Here is a 9,995-nt window from a genome sequence, read left to right as displayed (position 1 = left end):
ACATGCAAAATTTCTGGTCCGTTATTGGCATGGTTTGTTCATCATCATCATCATCATCATCAGCAGCAGCAGCAGCAGCAGCAGCCAGTCAGTCAATCATCATTCAATAATCAAATATCAATTTATCATCAATCAGTCTTCAATCAAATCACCAATCAGTCAATCATCATCATTATCATTATCTAGAACATTTTTCCTATTTAAACAGGCGATGAAGAACGTTTGGAAAAGGTAAAGACAGTCTAACATTAACTACCCTCATGAGGATGTAATACAAATACCATTAACCTTTATATGTTCACGTTTTTAGCAAGACACTGCAGCTGACACTAGACGATTACATAAGCTATATACGCCTGAAAATGAATTACATGAACCTGACAAAAATAATCCTGCTGTCATTAAACTCTCTCTAAAGTAGGAGAACGTTATTCATTCATTCATTGCCAGACGCCATGTATCCCAGACAGGGTGGCCAAGGGCTTAGAGTTGATTGTTTTACAGGGAGGGGAACTAATCCTCCACCAACCCCACTTGACGTAGGGATGCCAACAGCGTCTGGTGTTCTCAGGCGGTCACCCATCCAAGTACTAACCAGACCCAACGTTGCTTAACTTCGCTGATCGAACAGGAAGCGGTGTACTCAACGTGATATGGCCGTTATTAATTCCAGTAAATAGCAGTCGGTTTTAATTAAATGAATTATAGGAGCCGAGAGTAATCTACCTTTAAGAGAAAAGTCCTGAGCCATGAGCACGCGCAACCACCAGCTGTTGCTGAGCAAGACGTGGTCACCTCGCCTGACGTGGGAGTTCAGTTTTGTCATTTGGTCCCGGGCCAGGATAAGCTCCAGGCGTCCCTCGTGTTGCAAGTCTGCTACGTCTCTCATTGGTCCGTTCTCTGCTGTCTAGGCGAGGACATTTTATGATTTGTATGACTGGTGAATTGCTATGACGCCCTCTTTTTTATTTATTATTGCTGCCATCAAACGATTCTGTTCAGGTCAGAAAAGGCCCCTGACTGCAAGATTGTTAAGGAAGGCTGTGTCAAATCACCAAGGCTTTTATTCCCTCATAACTCCAATAGTAGTACGTCACAAGTACGAAGGTAACAATTACCTCCTACATCGAAGTCTTAAAATTCTCGGATCTAAAAAAATATTTGCACATATTCCAGTAGCATAAAATAACTTACAACAAAAGCCTCAAGGATGGACGAGCCCACTGAAAGGAGAGCGGTGACTGGAATGGCAACAATATCTTCCAGTGACTGTATGGGCATGGGGATGTATCTGATGGCCAGGAGGGACATGAGGTTGCCGGCGTAACTTAGGAATAACACCGACATGGCCAGCATCCACACCCCTAAAACCACACGTTCCCACCACCACCAACCCGTAGACTTGACCACACCTGGGTTAAGTTGCGTTAGGTTAGGATGAACACTAATATGGCCAACACTGCACACTCACATCACCACAATCCTGCAGACTCAGCTACATCTGGCTAAGGTTCAATAAATCAGTACAAATAGTGCCAACAGCTGTACCTTCTCCATCTCCTGCTTCTCACCACCATCAATTTCGAATGAAGATCGCATCTGAAAATAAATATTATACATCTTGTAGTCCTATTCATATGGTGAAACATTTTATGCCTATACAAGCTGACTTTTTCAGTTAACAGAAGCGATCTACATTATTCCTTACAGACTAACACACTTTTCGTTTGGAGAGGGGGGAATGTGGACAGGTGTTTTGCATCAGTGTTAGCTCTACACGTGGCCCCACTGGGCGTGGGCGAGCGTGGGAGGAGGCAGGCGAGAAATTCTTTATGTTACAACTTCTTCCTGCAACCGCCCACAACTGGTAAAGACGAGTAATACCTGGCCGTGAGAAGGTATTGCTTTCGTACTGTTCAGACAACTATGTGTCTGGTGGACGGATATAGAAAGTCTGTAATTGTGGAGTTGCATAAACTTTAACTCATAATTTTGTTAACGTCTTCCTGTTACCAGACGATTTTATTCATATTTTATGAACCCCTTGGTAGTGAAGGGTTAGTAAAGACTCTGACTCACCCAGCCCGAGGATGAATAAGAGTCATTACGAATGGCGTGGACAGGAAAGTGAATGTGGAGCACGAAAGGTAGGGTAAGGCTGGGAGTATGTGGTCGGCTGGTAGAGAGGAGAGGAGATGCAGGGGAGCTGAAGTCTGCACTACCAGTGGTGAGGGTCCCGATTTATTGCCCTTCTTTGGTACAATCAGAATAGCCTTGTGACGGCCATGTAAGTGGCAGCTACACCTTCTGAAAGGAAAGGACACCCAAAAACATTGTCAAATGTTTTCATACAGTCAGTCCACGTGCATCCAGTGTAGATGGAGCATGCTTATTGTGGCTGCCTTCTTTGTTCTGATTAGTGGTGAACACACAGATTGTTTGCATATTGCAGGGGGACACCTAACCATAAGTGGGTCATGAGGACAATATAGCTGCGTCTGTTTGCATGCATAGAGCTGGACCATGGAAAGTGTGTGGTGGCAGACCCCTCTTGTATGTTGGATGATGGGCATTGCAACTGACTGTGTGCATGCGGATCACGTCTGTCCTATTATATCACACAAGGAAGATGGCGTACACCTGAGCAGGTTCCATGGCTGCTGAAAGCTGAGATCATACCACATCAGAGGGCTTTGAGGCAATTTCATTGAACCATTTAATACCACAACATTATGAATTCTCACCTTGATACAACAGGACACGCAGACAGCTGGAAGCATTTGTAAGCCACCTGGATCGCTTCACACCTTCAGGTAGAGTAAGAAAAGTCATCAGCATTAGAGACCCGAGCACTCCGACCAGCCCCATCAGGATACCACCCCACACCAGCAGTCTGAAGGGCAGCAGGAAGCCCCAGGGATCCACCTCGGACGATCCAATACTGGCGATGATGCTGGTGTACCATATTGTCACTGGGGCGGTAAAGTCGACCACCTCTGTGCGGGGTGCTGTGACCTGGAGCGGTGTCTGCTCAAAGTCTGCTTCCTGAAAAACAGTGATGGTAAAAGAAAGCTTAGATTTATGCTGAACTCCAATGCACCGACTCTCATACGTGTACAGGTGGCGATCACAGAGTCAAAACTGTGACTCTCATACATGTGCTGATGAAGATTTTGTGCCTGAGTTTAAAGCCATCTGAGTCTAGTTTGGTTTTCAAAGAATGTAAGACATTCTAGTTTATCTCGTGACGCACCTCTACAGTGATGCCAGTTTGGTAGTTTTTTTGCTAGGTTTGGTGATTTCAAAAAGTCACCCAACTACATTTTCTGCCGTTCAGCTACTTGGCGACATTTTAGCTGCTGTACTTTTTCCATAGTTTGGTGACATTTTTGGCGATTTTTTTGACCAAACTAATATAAGATATAATCTAAAAACATCGGATAAGGAAGGAAAGTTATTATAAATAAAATGGGCACCTGTCATCCATACTGATCGTTTGTGTCCTGGACGGAGTCGTGTTGTACAACTCACCGTGACCGTCCTGCGCTGTTCATGTTAGAATACTCAGTTTAGTTACCCTTTGTCTTACACTCACTCACAGACTGCAGCTAGCCTTTCGTGAATAACGTTATTCTGACAGTCGAGTGCCCTTCATGTGTCCTATTAAGAAACAATGAGCAAGAAGTACAGCCTGCGTTTTCGAGCAGAGAGCCTCGATGACTTTAGATATAATAAGTGGCTTAGCAGACTGGATGGAGACGAAACTAAGATCTTTTGCAAATATTGCAAGTGTCCCTTGAACGCAAAACTAAGTGAATCTGAAAAGCACTGCAACACTACCAGTTACAGGAAAGCAGGAGAACCATTTAGTTTTGAAAGGCAAAGGTTTATTCCATTTGAAAAAAAAAAAGTAATAACATCAGAAAATCGAAGGGCCAAGTATCCTTATTCAGACCAGAACATTGTGCATTACGAGGAGCAGACCACTTGCCAGAGGTGTGCAAAGTGCTCTTAAGTAATAGCAAAAGATGAGATCTGAAACTTAAAAGATCTAAGTGTAGTGCACTAGTCTGATTACCCTTCACTTCAACAAACTGAGAGCTGATATACGTGAAAGAATATTTAACCTACTGAGTAATGAAAGTGATGACATCTCTATACGGTAACAAAGTTATTTGGTGTCCTAATTAGATATTATTCTGATTAAAGGAATACAAAATGTAGTGGCATTTTTGTATGTGGCCGAAATCAGTGGGTACAATGCTGATGCTGTAAGTAATGCCATAAAGCTGTCTCTAAGAAATATCGGACTAGATTTGCAGAAAGTGTTAGAAACTAAGACAGACAATGCATCAGTGATGATCTGTGTTCATAATGGCGTTTAAGTGAAATTAAAGGCGGAAGGCCCACGACTGCTGCTGATCAGATGTGTCAGTCATCATTGCAACTTGCAATCTCTTTTGCTGTGAGGTATCGGCTTCTATGGCACTTCGATTTTTTAATCAGAGACTTTCATCTGGTTCTCACACTTGTCTCTGAGCCACATAAAGTACAAGGAGCTTAATGGTTTGATTTATGAAGGTCAGTCCCCTTTGAAACTAGTGCAGTTAATTCAAACATGATGGTTCATGACTGAATCTACCGTAGTCAGAATTCTGAGCCAGTGGATTGAGCCGTAAACCCATATTGAACTTGCATGGAAAGAATGGCGCTGTTATACTGCTGAACCGCTTTAAGCAATGCTTTGTAATATGAAAAATTAGATGTTTGTGGTGTTTTTGAAGTATATTCATGAAGATCAGTGTGTCAAAAAAAAAAAAAAAAAAAGTTTGATGCAAGGGTGACTGATTCAACAAAGTTACTAAATGATTTGCATCGCCGCTTGACTCCCTGTACTCTAAGACTATCATCCCAGAAAAAAAAAAAGTGACTCAGTAGAAATCTTCGTGGATCCACACCCTTATTAGGGTTATAACTTTGAGAGAAATGAGGGACTGCATGTTTCCTGAGAAGGCAGACAATCGTAAAAGGTGTACCCACTCTGTTACTGAACTTAAAGCAACTGCATAATCTCTTGTCTGATAACTCTCGTGTCTAGAGGTCAATATCATCAATAAGTGCAAATGAATGTCTGCAACCAATAAAACCAGGGATTCTGGACTTGGCTGTTTGTTGGAGACGAACGTTCTTCACCCACATAGACATTCAGTGGAGAAAATTACACTACATAGTGTTGAAACAAGCTTCAGACACAATTCAACTTCAGGCAGAAACAGCAGATTACAAAGGTGTCACTGGGGAAATTCCATACAGTGATCTTTCTGACCCAGGTCTATCAGTACTTACATTACCACATGCTAATACTGATGCTGAGTGTGTATTTAGCCAAATAACATTGTAACGTCAAAACTCAAGAAGAGAATGAGTATGAAGTGTATGAAATGACTCTTAGCCATAAAGTATGGACTGAGAGGGCAAGGAAAGTGTTCCCAAAACAACCAGTCGTCTGAGGAGGTTATTAAGTATATTGGCACAGTGAAGGATTACAAGAAAATGTCGGGTAATAGCTCACAAGATCCTTCATCGTGTTCACTGACCATTGAGGAAGATGAACCAGACTGGGACTTGACTGATATATTTTAACCACTTTCAAATTAAGTGCTGATGCTCAATGAAGTATTATTAATTGAATTTATGTTACACCAAATTTCCTTACATAATTATTCTCATAATTATGCACTGAGTCTGTGTGGGTCACTTATAGTGTTTGCAGTGTTAACTTTACTGTAATCTTTATATTTAATAATTGAACGACTTTAAGAGACCGATCTATCGACTTTTAATTTGCATGAGTTGACAACTTTGGCCACCAGTACCTGTCAGCCAGCCTGGGGTTATGGTAGGGGGAAGTTGTGAGGGTTTGTATGAACATTACTTTTGCTACATTGCTATATTGTGAACATGGTAGATGAGGGCTTCCACCATTCACGCTCTGGATGTAGTACTACTTGAAGTATTTCGGCATTAAGTTACAAGCCAGATGGTTTCCAGTAACCTAGGAAATAATTTACTACATTGGATGGTAACCATTTAACCAAATGATGCCTGGTGATCTACTGGGAGGGCACTCCAACCAGCTGGTGCCCGTCAAGATATTAAGCCAAGGGATGGTTGACATTTATTACTCGCATAATGTCACTGAGGCCCGAGAGTAATGGGGTAGAAAAGGACTAGATGATATAGATAACTATATTGTATAATCGGTATATCTGGAGACAATGAAGTGCGAGATATGTGGAGACCGACGTACCTCTCGCTGCAGCATGCCAATGATGCCTGTCCAGGAGCCATTCGCCTGTCTGGTGCCAAAAGTCCGATCATCTGGTGTCGTATACCGGTACCTTAAAAAGAAAAACAAAATCTTAGTTGCCTCATCCACTGCGGTTAGGACATCTATGTGACGAAAGGTTGCAATTCTGCTTCATTAATTTCGTACCAGAGATGCGTAAAAGGATAAGAAACTCCATTTGTACACTCAGCACAAAAATTATCACCAGTATGGCCTGTGACAGTGAACCTGAGTGATGGGTCAACACACCGCCCACCTCTGTTGTATAAGCAAAATACACTTTCCATCTTCCACCAACATCCATAGTTCTTCAGTTTAGTGTAAAGGTAAAACAAAATGCAGTTTACATAAATACCAGATGGGCCTAGGGTTTATAAATTCATACCTGATAACTAATTCTTTAGCATATGATGGAATTTTCAAAATTATTAGTTCATTAACCCTAGCAATACGTGGAAGCTCAATCACCGTAACAAAAATATCAGAGAGCAGCAAAAAATATATATACTACACAAAAGTTCATAACAGTGAATGTGTTGAATTGTAAAACTGATCTCATAAAGTAAGCATGCATTTAAGTTCTTGTATAAAATCTGACTTACAAAGAAAATAATGGTGTTATATATCTTTATCCCAGGGCTAGCCTACATTCTTTTACCTAGAACGGTCAAAGAAAAATGCAAAGCTGATTCTACTTCTCTGTCAGTAACAAGAAATATAAAGTTTCTGTGTATGTAATTCTTTTAATACAGTGAGTTTTTTTTTTTTATTGTTATATACCCAAGAGATACTCTGCTTTATAAGAACCCACTATTATAGGCAACAGTAATGAAGGCTATGTCCCATATTCTCGTTCAGGAAGGAAGCTCCCTAGAACCTCATCTTCTGTGATTTATTTTTGGATGCGGCTGGCCAGTATTTTGTACCTTGTTTATGCAGAGTATGGCTATTGTAGACTGATTTAAGTAACAAAGAAGCCGATAATAACGAATAATAAGCAAAATGAAACTGCCATAGGCAGAGGACTTGCCGGATGGATATGTTTGATTAGTTTTCACCAGAGTGTGGGCAGTAGAGTAAGTATGTAATAAGGACTAGCACCAAGCCCAGGAGGACTATATGGTACTAAAACCACTGCATAAAAAATGACGGGTATGCTATGGTGGAATAAAGGCAGAGGGGAAGGAGGGGAAGACCTTAAATGTGAGGCAAAATACGGGTTTGAGATAGGAAGAGCATGAGGTGTGTGATGGGAAACAGGGGATTCACCAAGAAGATCAGCTAAGGTAAGGGGACTTTCAAGGGAGTAAAGGAACGGGAGAGTCCCTCTGCAGACGGCATGGAACCGAGGGCAGTCAAGCAATAGATGGTGGACCGTGAGTGGAACCTGGCAACATTGACAGATCGGAGGAGTGCCTCCTGACATTAGAATGCCATGTGTGATTCACATGTGACCAAGGCACAGACAGGCTAGGGCTGATTCCCAACACCTGATGCGATGGGAGGACAACTGCCAGGAAGTGAGAGTGTGTTTGATGGAGAGGAGTTTGTTATCAGTTGTAGACATCCATTCTGCTTGCCACCGCTGGCCAAGAAGACTGGTAACAATCGGGAAATAATCTGTTCCTGGATAGGACGAGGTGTGACAGAGCGAGAGATGACAGCTGTACGTCCCAGGCAGTCAACTCTCTCATTACCCGTTATCCCAACATGGCTTGGGACCCAGCAGAAGGAGGCAGACTTCAATCTGGTGGTAATACAGAACAACCATTCCTGTATCTCCAACACTAGTGGGTTACTGGCCGGGATAGACTGAATACCATGAAGTGCACTAAGTGAATCTGTGAAAATAACAAAAGTGTGTAATGTTGATCGGTATATAATACGAAGGGCCAGTAAAATGGCCCGCAGTTCAGCAGTGAAAATACTGCCAACTGGTGGAAGGCGGATCTGATAGGTATGGTCTGGGAAAAGAACAGCAAAACCTGAGCCCACAGAAGACTTAGAGCCGTCTGTGTACACTGGGGTCGCTGAGGAGTGACAATTGTTACGGAACAGAGAAAACTGTCCCGCAAAGTTCCAGGTTCAAAACAAAAGAGTTAGGTAAAATTACAAGTTAAAGTTTAATGCTCAAACTAACAACAAAACATTCAGGACTCATAAGGATAATGTAATGGCAAAAAACAGGTTAAATATATGGTTAACTGCAATAGCCTCTATTAACACGAAATCAGCAAGTGCAAATTTATCTAAGTCAGCCCTGATAAAATGAGAAAACCGGATAATGCTAAGTTAATGCAAGATATATTATTACAGATACAAACTATTATTACTACTGGCTTACAGCAAAACTCCACATCAATCACAAAAACCTCACCAGGCCCACGAATTAACATCTTATGCTATAGAGTAAAAGAAAAAATGTAATAACACTTATACTCAAATTACACAGCAGCTAGATGGTTGGAGACTTCCTGAGCACTCACAAAAATGATAACAACTGTACAGGGGAGGACAGAGATGTGAACAAAATGAGGAGTAGATCTAAGTGTCAATTAATGCAGAGACTGAGCTCATTATATAGGGGCCGGCAGAGCTTGATACAACTTGTAAGAAGGACGCGCAAATGAAGCCATAGGGGACAAAGAGTTGACAATCCTGCTCTGAACAACAGAAAGAACGACTTACTCTACTATAAGGGTAGAAGGGGGGAGTGAGGTAGAACACGCTCGTGATCAAACATGCAGCATACTGTATGTTAGAATTACACAAAGGATGATGAAATCATAGGCTATGTAACACAATGCATATGATCTATAAAAAGATGATAGAGCTCCTGTGGGGTGGAAGAGGACTTTGGGCGAGAGAGCAGGGCATCACAAACAATAGGGCGAGGAAGAAGCCAAGGCAGGAACATAGAATCTCACAGAGGAAGAACTGAAATAGCAGGGAAAGAAAGAGATGCAAGTAAATTGGAGACCCTACAAGGAAAAGATGAAGCTAAGGAGGCCGGAAAAGGAGGGGAGAGGTGCATAACAGAGGAGGGGAAACCTGCAGATGGGTGTTCAAGAAGGCGAATGTGGTAACGGAGAGTTAGCTTGTCATGTCTAGAGGACAGAGCAGGCATACCCGACTCGACATACAGGCTCGCAACTGGGGTGGAGCGAAAAGCACCCAGCGCCATACGTAAACCATGATGGTGAACAGAATCTAGGCCCTGAAGGGAGGAAGATGAGGCAGATGCATAAACCTGACAGTCATAATCAATCTTCGACAAAACTGAGAGTTTGTAATAATAACAGAAGTCTGAGGGAAGCAGAGGGACCATGTCAGTCGAGAATCAAAGATAAGGCCAAGGAATGGGGCTGATAATCGATATGGCATGGGAGTACCATATAATGTAAGAGGAGGTTGAGGGACTGAATGACGGGTCATAAAAGTTATAGCACAGGATTTCATGGGGGAGAATTTAAAGACATGATCCGTGGCCCTCCCCGCAGCAGCATCTATAGCTGATTGAAGTAGGGCTCGTAAGGTTAAGACATCTGCTCCAGCTGCATATACAGCAAAATCATCTACGTTCAATGAAGCACGAACACCATGTGGGAGTGATGAAACAATATCATTTATTGCAAGGATAAAAAGA

The 9,995-nt window shown here is 42.2% G+C and overlaps 1 pseudogene; it reads right to left on the bottom strand.

The window, feature by feature from the left end:
• Positions 1-546: 546 nt before the first annotated feature.
• On the bottom strand, positions 547-665 carry LOC145397411 (5S ribosomal RNA; annotated as a pseudogene).
• Positions 666-9,995: the final 9,330 nt, after the last annotated feature.

Source organism: Coenobita brevimanus, chromosome 40 (genome assembly GCF_032717465.1).
Source record: "Coenobita brevimanus isolate Jiangsu-jjx chromosome 40, ASM3271746v2, whole genome shotgun sequence".
In the NCBI taxonomy this organism is placed as follows: domain Eukaryota; kingdom Metazoa; phylum Arthropoda; class Malacostraca; order Decapoda; family Coenobitidae; genus Coenobita; species Coenobita brevimanus.
This window is presented reverse-complemented; position numbering and strand designations above follow the sequence as displayed.